Source organism: Vicugna pacos, chromosome 17, assembly GCF_048564905.1.
Source record: "Vicugna pacos chromosome 17, VicPac4, whole genome shotgun sequence".
NCBI classification, from domain to species: Eukaryota; Metazoa; Chordata; class Mammalia; order Artiodactyla; family Camelidae; genus Vicugna; species Vicugna pacos.
The window spans coordinates 34,303,200-34,318,852 of record NC_133003.1 but is presented as its reverse complement, the minus strand read 5'-3'; the positions used below and the strand labels follow the sequence as shown (position 1 = coordinate 34,318,852).

Below are 15,653 nucleotides of genomic sequence, written 5' to 3'. Positions count from 1 at the left end.
GGTTGAGGGCGGGAAAGACCCTGTGCTGGAAAAGACTTCATGAAGGAAGTGGGGCTTTTCGCGGGTTTGATAAAGGGATAAGCCTTGGATGGACAGAAAAGTGGAAAGAGGACTTTTCAGGCAAGAAAGAAAAAAAAAAACAAACAAACCTCTATGCTATGTATCTATCCTGGAGAACTTTGCTGTTGTCTTGGTTCTTCTTTGCGTGTGCAAGTGATGAGTGTCCGAGCTGACTGGTTAAGAGTTGTAATCCCCTCTTGTCCAGCCGCCCTGCTGCTCTGCATCTTGCCTTGTTCCCAGCAGCAAGAAGACGGTCTTGATTCGGGCCCAACTCCAACTTCCAAATGCTGCCTGCTTGTGCTGTTGGATTTGGACTTTGGCTTCCTGGGTGTCAGAGCTAATGGGCTTCTTGCTACTTTTTTTTAAATCAGACTTTATGCCCTTCTCCAGTCTGGGACACAGGTTCTTACCTTTATTTTATTTATTTTTATTATGACTGTTACTCTTGGCTAAGATTTAGCAGGCGTTTATGTGCCAGGCACTAAGTTGTCTTCTGAGCGGGGAGCAATACCAGCCCTAAGGGGGGAATGTTGGTTCTTTAGGGAGAGAAGAAGAATCTTATTCTTTTTCTGTGTGAGTACAGATAGGCCTACAATATGTAAATAGTCATGTAGGATATCTGTGGTATTAAAATGTCTTTGGAAAGGGGGACTGATTATGGGAAAAGAAATCTAAAAAAGCTGACTGGTAGGATCAATACTGGGGGAAAAAAGGTTGAGAAACATTGATCTAGGCCAAATGATTTGCCTATATTATCTCATTTAATTTTATAACATGACTATGGGGAAGTATTCTTATTATTCCCATTTAAAAATACAAATGAGGAAACTGAAAACTAGCAGAATTGAGTACCTTGCTCAAGGTCACAGAGCCAAGTGTGGACTGAAGATATCCACCCAAGACAGGTAGAGTCCAAAGTTCAAGGTCTAAACAGTGATCATTGCTGGTCAATTTGTAGCCTTATTCATATTAGGAAAAACTCAGAAGGTCAACAGAGAAAATACAGAGCACATCCTAAAACTAAGGAAAAGTTTTCTAGGCTTACTCATTAATTAGAATGTCCTGTTACATTATTACCCCATGATGATGGTTAATAATTGTGGACCCACATGTCTGTAATATTGGTTTTAGGAGTCTAGTCAGGTACCAGTATATAATCACATGAAGGCAAGGCTTTTTGTCAGTTCACTGTTAAACCTCCAGTACCCAAAACAATACAACACATAGTAAGTGCTCAAAAAACATGTGTTGAATAAATAAAAAGGCAAAGATACTACATTTTAAGGGAAAAAAATTCAAAGCCAAACTGAATTAATTACTTCTGTTTGATGTTAGGGCCATGATGTTTGCACTTAAAAAAATAAACACCAACCACCAAAATGGAGGACAAGACTCATACCTACCACAGAGAAAATAAGTTCTGGGTGGCCAGTTGAGTAAAAGCTGCCTCCAGCTTCTCAAACTCCAAACATATGACATAATATTGTTATACCATGCAGAGCGGAGGGAGATTAAATCAGACTTAATTTTTCCATCCATTTTGAGTATTACTGTTTGAGACAGATTGTTGATCATTTGACTGCATGAAATATAGGATGTCACCTTTTCTTTTTCAGGTAAATATCAATTATAGCATTTCTGCTTGAGCTGGGGACCAGACCTTCCTGAGATGTATTGTTGCCTTGGACAGATGAGCAAAAACCCCAAGTTGTGTGAGGCTGTAGTTTACTCCCCCTGAGAAGTTTTACATTTACCATCTGTGAACAGGAAACATAAATTAGTCAGTATATTACATAAAACCTAAAATTCATCTGATAATCCTTACTGAGGCACAGCACGTGCATCTGCTTGAGATAGACTGTAGGTTCAGGAATGGCTACAGAATTGAGCTGGATTTGCCAAACCCCCCGCGACAGGCAAATGCAAATTTCAGTTTTCACAGAGCCTTCCTAAAGTAAGCAGTTCAGAGGATCAGGGCCCGAGACAGGCGAGATTGGCTTAAAGGACGCCCATTTTCATATATATGAGTGGAGACAGACAAAAGAATGGTGACATCATCACCAAGTCCTTATTTTTTTGTTCCCAGTGGCATTTACCGGCAGCTTTGAGAGGGCTTCTAAGAAAGTTTACCAGGAGTGCAAATGAAATGAGAAGTTGTGTAGCTCAGAATCTGAGAGTGGGTAAGAATTTTGCTGGCTGCTTTAAAGGATAAGCCACCCTTCCACCCCCATGTTAAACGCAAGCTTCTTTTGGATGTGGGTTCAAATATTGCTTTCTCTAAATCACATTTTTTTGAGTCCTGTCAAGTGGCTTTTTTGTTCCCATTTGCTTTTAATTCTTTCCACAATCCCTGGAAGCTTATAAGCCTTGACATTATATGGTAATTAGGTGGTAATACTGGGAAATAGGGCCAGGGATGTGCGCGTGCGCTCACACACGCACACATACACACACGCCCACATTCAGAGCCTTATTACCTGGGCAGGCTCTCCTCCAGCCTTCCTCATGGAGAGGGCTTCTAATTACAGGCTTTCTGCCTCCCAACACTCAGTGTTCGAGAACCCTCTCAGCAGGAACGCCATGTACTACAGCCACTCCATTCCACACACTGAATGGCCTAATATAATTATTTGAAACTGAAAATCACTTTCACTTCAACAGGAAGATCTCAACCACCTCTAATTCCTGCCTTTTGGAATGACTAGCTTACACATCTCTTTACTGCCTCTGATCAGAATCAGACTTACCTAGTCTTCCGATGAGCTCCACTTAGGGAAATTGTCCCACCTTTGCTTATGGAAACCACTCATGTCAAATCCTTACCCTGTGGCTGCTAAACACACACATACACATGCATGCACGCACGCACACACACACGAGAATAAATGTGTTGTTACTCACTCTTTCGGTTAATGCATTCCCACATCTTTGAGGGGAGACCCGTTTCAGACCCTCAGTGTGGATTTTATTTTGCTCTCCACCTATAATTCACATGGGAACATCATTTTAACATTATGTAGAGTGTATCAAATAATTGCCTTTTGGCTTTCTACTTGGGAGATGCTTTGCTGTCCCAGGCAGTAACTGTGCACACACTGTGGGCTAACCCCAATGTAGTCAAACTGATTGTTTGCCATGAATGCCCCACTCACTATTGCCACGCTCCGCCCAAAATTACAAGTAAAATTCTATATAAATCACAAAGAAGAGCTGGGCTGAGGTGACAGGTTCAAAGGGAGGCTGTCTGGGATTTTTTTCTTGGCCCCAGGGAGTTCAGCTTTTTCTGGTTTTATTCTTGCCAAAGAAGAGGTGAAGTATATTCCGAAGCTCAAAGGCATGCCTCTTGGACTTAAAAGTTTATAAAGGCAGGAGCATGGGGAGACCAAAATCCAGGAGTTTGAACTTGGACTGACCTGGGGCATTCCTCCAAGCACTAGGCTGAGTGACCTTTGGCTGTTACTTAACCTCTCTGAGTCACATCCTTTTCATCTTACAGAGGGAAGACAAGTAATTGCCCCTTTTTAGGGTTGCATGATGGTAAAATGGACCAGTGTTCAAGAGTAAGCCCCCCTTTTTTAGGATAGTATTTTTCTTAGGGACCTTGAATGTTAAGCTAAGGTGGTTAGCTTCTATTTTGTGGATTGGGCCAATATAGGTTTCCAGAAGAGTGAAGATATGATTTGTACTAACCAGAGTGTCGGGGTGGTGGACTGTAACACCAGCACAGTGCTTTCCAAATAGTCTGCTGCAGTAGAGAATATTTTTGGCCCATAATAGTCATTAGTAAACCGGCAGGTGCTATTTAATCATTGTTGTTGTAAGTTAAAAAATGATGGTGATGATGGGGATGATGATGGAAGGTTCGCTTCATTCCTGCTGTATTTTAAAGCAAATCCGACTCTCCTGTTTCACCTACATCTCCACATCCATTTCCAAGGTTGTAGCAACTCTTAGCGGGTGCATAGTTCTCGGCCACCATGGGCCAGGACCACGTGACCTCCCCTCACCCGCTGGGTACCCTGAAAGCCCTGTTTGTCGCCTCGGCTCCCCCATCCCCCCTCCGCCGATGGGGGCGGGCAGGAGGCCGGCACTCCCGGGGGACCTAGCAGCCGCCCTCGAGTGTGAATAGCGCGCATTGACACCGTTGTCGCCGGAGCGAGCGGGCTGGGGACGCCCGGGCAGTGCCTCTGCCTGCGGGCCCCATAAAAGGAGCAGCTGCCTCCGGGGCCGCTCAGATGCGCGGCGATGAGGCGGGCGGCGGCTGAGCGCGCGCCTGGGCTCCGGCAGTGACCGAGGCGGACCTCGGGGCCGCTCGGGGGCCCGCAGGTAACCGCGCGCAGGCGGGCGGGTTTTGTCCTTGGGCTTGGAAGTGACAGCAGGAGGAGGGGAGGGGCGGGGGTCCGGGAGGCAGGAAGGAGGCTGGGCAGGGATGAGGAAGAGGGGAAGCCAGGAAGACTGAAAGGAGAAGGAAAGGGGGAGGGAGGAAGGAAGGAATGAAGGAGCCGCTTCAGGGAGACGCTGGAACGCGCTGCGCTTGCCTCCAGCCCGGCGTCAGGTTCCCCACCTCTGACCTCCCAGCCGCCGGGCGCCCGCCGCATCCCTCCCCAGAACGCTCCGGCACCGCGCGCGCACCGCGGATGCTCAGCCATGTTTTCTGGGCGAGCATCTCCGCGGGCACAGCTGAGCGGCAAGCCCGCACGCGGGGACATCCTTGGATGTGGCGTGAGGGCAGGTGGAAGGGGAAGAGAGCGGCCGGCCTCCTCCAGGCTCGCGCTGCTTAGGGCAGGGGGGTCCGCTGGAGGATGCTTTCCTTGGCCTCCAGGAGGGTAAAAGCCGAGGTGCCTCCCTCAGCGCCTCCGGTTCCCGCCGTCCCCACTTCACTGGCCTGCTACCACTTAATGAACTGTTGGCTCACCCTCCTGCTTCCTTCCCTACGCCTCCAGTAGCCTGTATTTTGAGCTGCTTTTCCAGACCTGTTTGCATAAAACTAGACTCAGCTGGGGGAAATGGAAAGGCTGAAAAGGAGGAGGTCCTTTTGTGCGGAGCCCCATTGTAGAGCCGTCTTTCTCTCCCCAGCCTGAGCTGCTGGAGGTCCCCAACACAGAAACAGGGGTACTTAGGCACCCTGGACCGCCTTGGCTTGCTGTCTGTCAACTGCCCATCTCCTCCGCTCTTGAGATTCTTCCTCTGTGGGTAAAAGGTCGCTCTGAAGCTGGGAGGACTCCACTTCACCTGGGATGCCCCCAGACGCCGGTGGCTCCAGTTTCCATGGCTTCCCTGCCCACTCAGAGGAAATGCAACTCTTGGCAATCATGCCTGTCTGCCAATGGCAGAGTTTCTTCCTCCAGCCCGGAGCTGATGCACCACAGCCGCCGGTGTGATTTCTAAGCTATGTTGGGAATAGTAGAGACCTTTGCTTGAGGAACTCTGGGATGGGAGTTGGGGAGTTGCTCAGTGACTCCAATTCCTCCCCTGTGGACTGTTGTCCTTAGTTTTCTCCTAATAACAAAGCTTCAGAGTCGGCCTTTTCTCTAACATGTGGTGTGTTTTAACCCCAGGCTGTGCTCAGTGTTCTTGTAGTGGTTTATATGTGGAATAGAACACACGTGATGGTAGCTTTATTATTAGAATGAGTATGGGCGGAATAACCACTGCAGTGAGCTGTACGGAGAGCCTCAGCATTGGCCGCTTTACATGTCTTATTCTCTCTGACACACACAGCTACTGAGAATCACTGGTTAACAGATAAACAAAAACATGGAGAGATTAATGTGTCCAGTGTCCACAGCAGCCACATGACTGTTCTGGGATTTTAATCTAGGCAGTATGAGTCCAGAGCCGTGTTCTTTAACTCTTTGCCTCTTTGCGGAAGGTGGGCAGTAAAACCTCTCCATGGCATCACCATTTGGAGGTTCCATGAGGTGAATAAAATGAGACAACCGTAGGGTCAGACAGATTGGGGTTGAATCCTGGACCCAACATTTATAGAATTCGTGAGTTACCCTTTGTCCGTCCTACATGATAGGTTTTACGGTAATGAATTTTAAAAGCCTAGCACATAATCTACAAACAGTTACTGTTAGATGTATTTTGTAGTTGTAAGAAGAGCACAGCGTCCTAACCAGTGACAGATTTTAAAGCAGAAGCTGTCTGTGTATCACTTAGGGGCTGAATGAACTTGGCAAGATAACTACACCCTTCTGCACCTCAGTTTTCACATCTGCAAAGTGGATCGTTGCATAACCAAATGAGAAGAGGTACTTAAAACAACACAGGGCCTGGCATACATAGTGCTCAAGAAATGTTTCTGTTGGGATTTTGTTGTTTTTATAAATCAGTACAGGTTCCTGTGCTGGGTTTGATTTTATTTTGTAATTCCCGGATTAGTATGGCTCAGCAATTACCCCTTGGACTGCAGTGCATCGTAGACCCTCTATAAATGTTGCCTGCATGTGCGTGCGTATGCAAGTGTATGCTCACGCACGCGCACACATACACATACACATACGCACAGAGCCCAGAACGTCTACATTTGAAATTATGAGAACCGAGTGAGTTCTGCCTTGTTCAGTAAGAGCTCTGTTTCTCTTGGCAAAGCAGTCACTCTGACTTTTAAGGGTTAGGGAAACTTCAAAGTTAGTTTTAAAGCTGTCTGAAAACCAGCTGGGAGAATTAGCACCACACCGAACAGTTGCAAGGGGGAAAAAAATGGATTGACGATGACATTTGCTTTCTTCGTAAGCTCTTAAAAACTGTAACATATTTGCTAAACTGTTAAAAATAATCGGCTGGAATCTTATTTAAACAATTCTAAAAGAATAGTTTCTCCCATGTGTTTTTATAGAGGTTGGTTAAATGAAAAGGACTCAATGAATGAAACATTTTCAAAATAGAACGTTGGCATAGGTTAACTGTATTAAACTGCTATTTAGAGTTTGACTCAAATATTTTTTTTATAAATGAAGAGGATGCTGTAAGATCAATATTTATATAAAAAAAAAAAAGAATGGATTAATTGGAAAATGCCCTAAAATCCTATCAATAAGGGATGGGTTAAAGAGATTGTAGCATATTCTCACAGTGAGATGAATTCACCCCACTGAAAGAATGAAGTGTGGTTTGTATGGTGATAGAGCATCGACCACCGCAGTATCAACTCCATGAGTTCAAGAATTTAATCAATTTTGATAGCTCTCTAGCACCTTCCAGACAATACATGCTGCGTAATAGTTGCTTAGTAAATCATTGAATGACGGAACGAAGATTGTTCGGTGGGACAAAGCAAGGTATTGAACGGTGTTTATAGTTCATTGCCATGTATATTTTTAAATGAATAAATACGTGTTTGGGTGCATACGTATAGCACATAATGGTTGTCTCTGGGGAGGAACTGGAGGGCTGGAGTCAGGGGAGAGAGTTTTTGTGTTTGCTGGTTGGTTTAATTAATTTTTGCTACCCCACCCCGTTACGTACATGTCCTAGTTAAAAACAAAAAAAGGTAAGAGGATCTGATTTCGGTCTTAATTTTTACTCTGTGTGGCTCACCTTTCCTGTTACCCCTTTATGGTAGGTTTTTTGATTTCTTTGCCTTCTTAAATTCCTGCAACCCTTTGATAAGATGATAAGCGTGGATTTTTTTAGGGGGGGGCGATATTCCAGATAGAATTCCTGTGTAATGAGCAGTGCATTGTCCCGTGAGATAGCTCGTGAGGGAGATGCTGTTGTTGCCCATTAGGGCAGTCTTCATGGACCTTCACACCTTATGCAGAGTGTGGTCCCTCATGTGAACTCTGTAGGTATTTTCTAATGAGTGGATGGCTAGATTATGAGTCCCCTAGGAATTTACAGTTTCACAGAAACAAGGGCAAGTCACAAATGAAGCAGTTTTTGCTTCATGACAGTTACTTCCTAGTCTTTGAGAAGCTTCTTGCGTGTACTTCCAGAATGCTGACGTCCTTAAAGCTCCTTGAGGGAGGTGGCCTCCAAAATGCAAGGTGACCCATGAGAATACAGGAAGACACTATCAAGAGGGGTCTTTATCTTTTGTTTTTTTAACTTTTTTTTTTTTGCAGGGGGTAGGTAACTAGGTTTATTTATTTGTTTGTTTTTTCGATGGAAGTACTGGGGATTGAACCGAGGACCTCATGCATGCTAAGCATGTGCTCTACCGCTTGAGCCATACCCTCCCCACAAGTTCTTTATCTCTTTAATATCGTTTCTACTCCAGGTGTTAATAGTACATGGCACTTACTTTCTCTTAGTGTTTACTTTTCTTTGGGCTGAACCATTGCAAGTTGGTTGCCCATGTGATGCTGTCTCACCTTTGTGTACTTCTTCCTTTAATTCTTAAGTTTCCTTTAAGTTACTGTATTCTGGGATAAGAGTTACACTTTCTTCTTTCTTAGGAATTTTTAAGGAGAGACACATGCGAGAGTTAGGAAGAAATACATATTTTAAAACTTGTGTCTGAGCATTTAGCATGTGTCCATTTCAAAGATTTGGGCCTTAATTTCTAGCATCCTTAACCATCTTGGTAGACTGAAACTAATGCACAAGTTTCTTTCGCTGCCCTCCCAAGGAATACTGATTCTTAAGTCTTGGAAGAGATGGATACAGATGACAGTGATGGTCAAGACGTTAGCAACATATTAATACATGTGTGGCAGCTGATAACTTTTTAAGTCACACTCACACACATTACTTAATTTACACAGTAACCCCATCAAGTTTGCATTGTGCTTGTTGTCAGAGGTAACTCATCACAGTGCTTTTTCCTCACTATGTTTCACAGCATATATATTCCTTGACATTCCGGAGCTGGCCTGCTACTATCAGTGAGACCTTTGTGGTAGATTGGGACAAGACCACTCAGAATCATCTCTTAACACAGGCCACAACTTAAAAACTGTCCCGACTACGAAAATGACCATTCATCCTCCCCTCCTGACTAAGATGGCTCACCGCGGCTTCTTGCTTTTCACTGTTGCAGATGTGGCAGTGATTTGTTCCTCCTGCTTTCTAGAGAGGATTTATTAGAGTATGCAAGCAGACAATTACCTCCATTTTTTTCCTTCCATTAATTTTATTTTATTTTTATGTTTTTATTGAACTTTAGTCAGTTACGATATGACAATTTCTGGCGTGTACCTCCACTTCTTAATAGCATCCAGTCCGGAAGGAGGCCTTGCTTCCTTGACCCCTCCCTCAAATCACTCGAAGTCACCCAGCGCCCAGGTGACACGTAACCAAAGCCCTTTGCAGTACCCTCTTGAACCACCACCCCCATCCCCACCGCTCGCCAGTCTCCATAGCGTGCCCTCTCCCTGTTGTAATGAGTAATAAGCCAACTGGCTCAACTACAAGTATGTTCCTGGTGATCTTTAAACCATTTGCTATTTAGTTGTTCACAAACAGGAGAACTTTTCAGAAGTGTTTGAGTAATATTTTCAAGTACAGCATTTTGTCTGTAAAATAGTAATTACTCATGATAGAGAATCTGAAAAGTACCAAGAACAAAAGTCAAGAACAAAAGGCTCTTACTCATTTTATAATCCAGGAATAATCATTGTGAACATTCCGCTGTATTTCCTTTGTGGTATCTACATTGACTTCTGCATCTCTCTCTCCATATATATACATAGTCTGTCACGTATGCACATGTATGTATCGTACATTATGTGTGCGCATCAATGTATATGTATGTTACGTGTGCACGTGAATGTATATGGGCATATACATGTATATGTGTCTGTATATATGCATATACATTTATGTGCACACACAACTTGGATGATTGAGATTATCCTGTATATGTAGTTTTTTTCATTAACATGATATCTTGAGTATTTACTTATATAAATCTGATTTTTCCCCAAATATACATATTTTTTTACTATTAAATAATACCTTATCATATGACACTGGACAGTTGCTCACTAATTATCCTATATGAAGTCATCAGTTTTTCCTTTTTAACTAGCTGTGAGAGACAGCTTCATGTTTTAGTGTATGTTCAGATTTCCTTTTATTTCTCTAGGTTAGTTTTCCCTAGCAAAATATATACTTTAACAAAGTTCTTCATATCTGTTGCCTAATGATGCCCATCACCTCCCCCGACCACCTCCCCCCACCCCAGCACATTGTGGGTTCTTGCACCACCCAGAGCTTTGGTAACAGTTGGGAATCCGGGCTCACAGCACAGGAGGGAGCCTGGAAGTCCTCTTTTAGCCTGGCTGCTGCTCTGCGCATCTGCTTCCTCCGTCCCTCGCAGGGCAGACTGCGGGTTACATTTTATCAACACGGCTGCATTTGCTCTCACCTCTCCCATTGTGTAGGGAGACGGGAGAGGGGCAGTTCCCAGTGAAGGAGGAATTACTGTGCATTGATGCACCCCAGGACATAGGAACCGTGTTCTTCTAAAACCTCTTTAATGGCAGAATCTGATTCATCATTTAGCGCCGAGCAGTCAGTATTGTGACATGTGCTGTCCAGTAAATATTTGTTGCCGAAGTAGGTGATAACCCTGTTTCAGACTTAAACCAGCCTGCCATATTAAAAAGCCTTTTAATCAAAATTCAGCCCTCTCCCCAAAACAAATACATAAAATATCGAATTCCTACATTTTTAGACTTCTATTCATTCTAACATCCTGTGAATATTTATCAAGGGCCTCTTCTTTGGCTGGGCACTCTTGGGGGCACTGGGGCTGGGCACAGTGACCTCAGCCAACCTTACATCATGGAGTGTGGATACAGACAGTAAATCCCGAATAAATGCAGAATACCAGGGAGTGATGTGAATAATAGAGCAGGGTGAGCAGACAGGCATCCTTCCCTTATCCACAGGTTTGCTTTCCTTGGTTTCAGTTACCTGGGGTCAGCCAAGGTCCAGAAATATTAAGTGGAAAATCCCAGAAGTAAGCAACTCATAAGTTTTCAGTTGTGTACCATGCTGAGTTGTGCAATGAAATATCATGCCATCCTGCTCTGTCCCACCTGGACGTGAGTCATCCCTTTGTCCAGGGCATCCTGCCGGTTGGTCACTTAGGAGCTGTCTTCAATTATCAGATGGACTGTGGAGGTACCGCAGTGGCCGTGTTCAAGTAATGTTTATTTTACATAATGCCCCAAAGCACAAGTGTAGTGATGCTGGCAGTTCAGATGCCCAAGAGAAGCTGTAAAGTGCTTCCTTGGAGGGAAAAGGTGAAGGCTCTCAACTTAGTAAGGAAATGAAAAAAAAATCATATGCTGAGTTTGCTAAGATCTACGGTAAGAACAAATCTCTCTCCGAAATTGTGAAGAAGGAAGAAAAAATTCATGCTGGTTTTGCTGCCACATCCCCTACTGGAAAAGTGATGGCCGCAGTGCATAAGTGCTTAGTTAAGATGGAAAAGGTCTTAAATTTGTGCAGTGAGATATTGAGAGAGACCACATTCACATAATTCTTAGTACCGTATTTTGTTATAATTGTCCTACTTTCTTACTAGTTATTGTTGTTAGTGTCTTACTATGTCTACTTTATAAGTTAAACTTTATCATAAGTATGGATGATAAGAAAAAGGATGGTATGATAGGGATCTGTACCATCTGCTTCCGTGTTAGGCATCCCCTGGGGCTGTTGAAATATGTCCTCCTTGGATAAGGAGGGCCTGCTATAAAGGGGTTGGTGGTCCAGGGAGGCCAATATCAATTAAGAAGTCTCCCTCCTGTTTGCTGGTTGTGATAGTTGATCTAGAATATGCGTCATCGCTTAGATGGTGCTAAACAAGTAACTACCCGTTGTCATTGTGTGTGGTTTGTGACTCTCCCTTTGAGCCCATCTTGCTGACAGGCACTTTCCATATGTTGTTTAATGTAATATTCCCACTGCTCTTATGAGAGACCTATTATGCCTTTTCTATGGAAGTAAGAGTGTGGGGAGCGAGAGAGGTTAAGTTCCCGGCCTGAGCTCACACAGCTCCTAACAGCACAGCCCGATCCTCAGGTCCGGACTTCACAGCCCCTTAAAACCCAAGACTGCGAGTCTAGAGCTAGTCCTTCCCCAGGTTCCTGAGGCTCAGAAGGAAAAGGCACGTGTGGTCAAAACCACTGGTGAAAGGTTAATTAGAGACCATTGGTATGTAAACTATTTATGTTGATGACAGACTGCTTTTGTTTCCAGAAAGTGGGTGCAGGCACGGGCCTCTCTTCATATGCTAACTGGTTGTACACCGACTGCTAAAGCTCCGAGCAGGCCAGCTCTCTTTGTGTCTAGAAACCGCACGGAAAGTCTCGCTCTGCTTTTGATCCGAGTTGTGCTGCAGTGAGTTATTTAACATGTGTTTCCTTACACCCCCTTTATTGAGCACATATGCTTTGGCCCGCGATCACAAATGCGGGTACAGGTTAAAAGGACACAGGCATCTTTCTGTTGTTGTTTTGTTCGCTGGAGAACGGGGATCTCCATTTCAGATGGGCCCTTGGCCACGGTGTGAGGAAGAGACTTCGCTGCTTGATGGTAGCTGGTGTGTGTGTGTGTGTGTTGTTTCACAAAAGAAAAAGATTGAGGGCCAGGTGGAGAGAAAGTAGCTGCCCTGGGTCTGGCTGCTGCCCTGCCCATCTGTCCGGTTCTGACACGAATCTTGCTCTTTGAGAGTTGGATGATGGTGCAGTGTCTAGTGCCTGTTGCCAATTGAAGAGAATTACATTGAGGCTGTAGTTAATTTTTCAGCTCCATTACATACTTCTTTTGATAGCCCTAATGTTTTACTTCCCAGATTTCAAAGAGCTTTGGTAATATTACAGTTAAACCCAGCCTAACCTGGGGTGAATCTACCTATAGGGGATTTCAGAATATGCGTATTTCTTTCAAAAAATGCTTGACACGAGACAGTACGTTCCCAGATGAGAGAGGGAGAGAGGTGGGTGTTTTACCACTGCACTAAAAGTGTGGTGTGTACTTTTCAGTCTCGCCAAGCAATTTCCCATTGAGTCTGTCCCAGTTAAGGGATAGTTCTTAGCTGGGGCATTTTGTTGACTATATTGAGAATGTGGAGGTCTTGAGGCTGTTCCTTTCCTGAATTCTAATTCTGCCCTCTGGTTTCATCCTTACGCTCCAACCTACGTTAGGGAAAAAGACAGAGGCAGATAAACGCTTGTGATTACATTTAACCTCATTAACTTCATTCTCTCCTCTTTAAATGTGTGCTTTTCAAGAGTTTTGGAGGAGAACGTGGAATCCTAATTTGACTGTTAGTTTAACAGTGATTGTCTCTAGTGATTCTTCAGTCTTAGTAAAAAGGTGGGAAAGTTATTTTGGAAATATTTGAATCTAATACTGATTTTCAGATTTTTACTTATAAGGTGTATTCAGGCCCTAGAGACTCTTTTTCAGAAAACATCCCTTTTCTCTGTCCCCCTTTCATTCCTTTCTTCTTCTCACAGTTGATCATTGAACATTAAACTATGAGGAGACAAAAGTGAATAAGTTAACATTCTTGAATATGGACTGTTGAGCAGGCGGAGAGACAAAGGAACAATAAACAATAGTCCAATGTGGCAGGTGCTATAAGATGCAATATAATAGGGAAAATGGCTAAGGGAGCACAGAGAAGGAAGTGATCGTTTCTGCTTGTGAGTATTGGATATGGTTATCACAGGAAAATGGGCTTTGTAGTATTAGTAGGAGTTTGTCAGGCAGAGACAGGAAGAAGTATCTCATGAGGAGAGGAATATCATGAGCTAAGGCATGTTGGCATGAATGTGCATGGTCTTTTCATGCACAATAGATAGTGGAGTGCATTTAATATTTAAATGCATGGAATGTGTGGTGGTTGATGGCAGCTGAGGTTAGAGTCAGTTGGGAAGTATAGTGAGGAATCTGAGTGTTGCAAACCTGTACTTATTCTCAGTAGCATCCGTGTTTCACTTAGAACTCTTTTCCATTACCTTAGCCAGAATCTAAGCTCATGCTGACTTAAACAGAAAGGATAATTTATTGGATTATTTAATGAAGAGGTCTAAAAGTAGATTTCCCTTCAGGCATGGCTGGGTCCAGGCATCCAAAGGTTGTTGTCATGAATCTGCCCGTGTCTCAGCTCTCTCCTCCTCTGAATTCACAGGCTCATTTCTGGTGGGAATGGGATTGTTCCTTGTAACTGTAGACTCCCATCCTTGCAGTTTAGCAACCTCCCTGAAAGCGAGTTTCTTTTTCTTATTGGCTACAATCAGAGTCCCGAGATTGAATCCAGTTGGATTAGCTTGGGTCATATGACCATAGCTGAACACGTTGGCCAGAGAATAGACCATGCTGAGAGCTAGGTCGGGGTTACTCGCTGACCTCTTGAGCTTGAAGCTGGTTGCATAGAGAGGAGAATGATGACTAGATAGACCAAAACAGAACATTTCCAATACAAATTCTACTCCACTCGGTTAAAAGGAGTATCTCCTTTGAACAGACCCTGGAATCCGTTTGGATGTGTTTTACCTTCATAACTGTTGTAAGGGGGCCAGGCAGAAATCCCTAGGAAGTGTAGGCTGTAGCCACATTTTCACAGCTTTCTTTAAAAAATTGTATTTCATTAGCAGATCACTTTTTTTCCCCTTTCATATTATCTGGTATAGGGCTCCTGAGAACCTCCTATGTAGGAGGTACTAGAAGCTAGAAACTTAACAAAATGCTAGGAGTTATACAAAGATGGACTCTACCTTCAAAGAACTTAGAGCTTGTTAGGAGAGATAAGATGAGAACAGAAATAATAATAATAAATAGTGAATTGTTAATCTATATAAAAAATGAACTCAACAGTCTATAAGGGAAAACATCTAAATAATCCAGTTTATGCCAGCTGCCTTTCAACACTGTGGGTAACAGCCCCAGAGTGAGCAGAAATGGAGGCATGAACCAGCCTTTTTCGTTTGTTTTCAGTTTTCATGTGCCCCTTATGGTGTGAGCATCTCACCAAGTGGGTGTGAATTGAGTACTTTTGTGTGTGTGTGTGTGTGTGTGTGTGTGTGTGTGTTTTAATTAAACATGGTCCTTGAATCCAAGCCAGTTTCCTCAGCTGCTATTTAACCAAAGAAGCAGCAATCAAGGGTGATTTTGACTATAAGCTGTCACGAGAAAAATATTGAGGTGTTGTAATTAAGAAAGGGATTACCTCATTGATCTCTATTTTAAGAAATACTAATTTTCACGTTGCCAAATCCAGCCCTCATCTGGTTTTTTTTTTAATCATCCCTCAAAGCCAAATGCATAAAAGAGCTTTCAGCTGAATGAATGAATGATGGTATTTGCATGTCATTGATCATTTCATTCCATTAGAAGAGAAAGAAACTGAACACTTGGGCTACTTTTTGGGTTTAAAAGATGACCGTGTTTGTTGTTTTTCTGGTGTGAAACATACCTGAATATTCACAGATATACACTTGAGACCTTCACACATTCTTCTGGATCCTGTTGCAAGTTTCCCTGCCCTTTTCCTTGGGACATAAAACTTCGCTCCTAGGAACAGGTGGGATCAATCTCTGCAGCTTCCTTTCTCCCCTCTGCCATCTCCGGCGCTTGGACTGCGTTCAGAAGCTTATGTCAGAGCTGCAGAAGATGAGCCATCTCAT

At 43.7% G+C, this 15,653-nt stretch overlaps 1 protein-coding gene across 17 annotated transcripts in view; it reads left to right on the top strand.

Annotated features, from left to right (window-relative positions):
- The window catches only part of MAGI1 (membrane associated guanylate kinase, WW and PDZ domain containing 1), a 574,222-nt gene that overhangs the window by 410,553 nt on the left and 148,016 nt on the right, over positions 1-15,653 (top strand). Inside the window, exon 1 of one of the 17 annotated variants that reach the window (XM_072941635.1) lies at positions 4,254-4,386. The exons of the other annotated variants lie outside the window; for them this stretch is intronic. The gene's annotated coding sequence lies outside the window, so the exon portion shown is untranslated. Of the gene's footprint in view, positions 1-4,253; positions 4,387-15,653 lie in introns of those variants that run through there. 17 annotated transcript variants of the gene reach the window in all.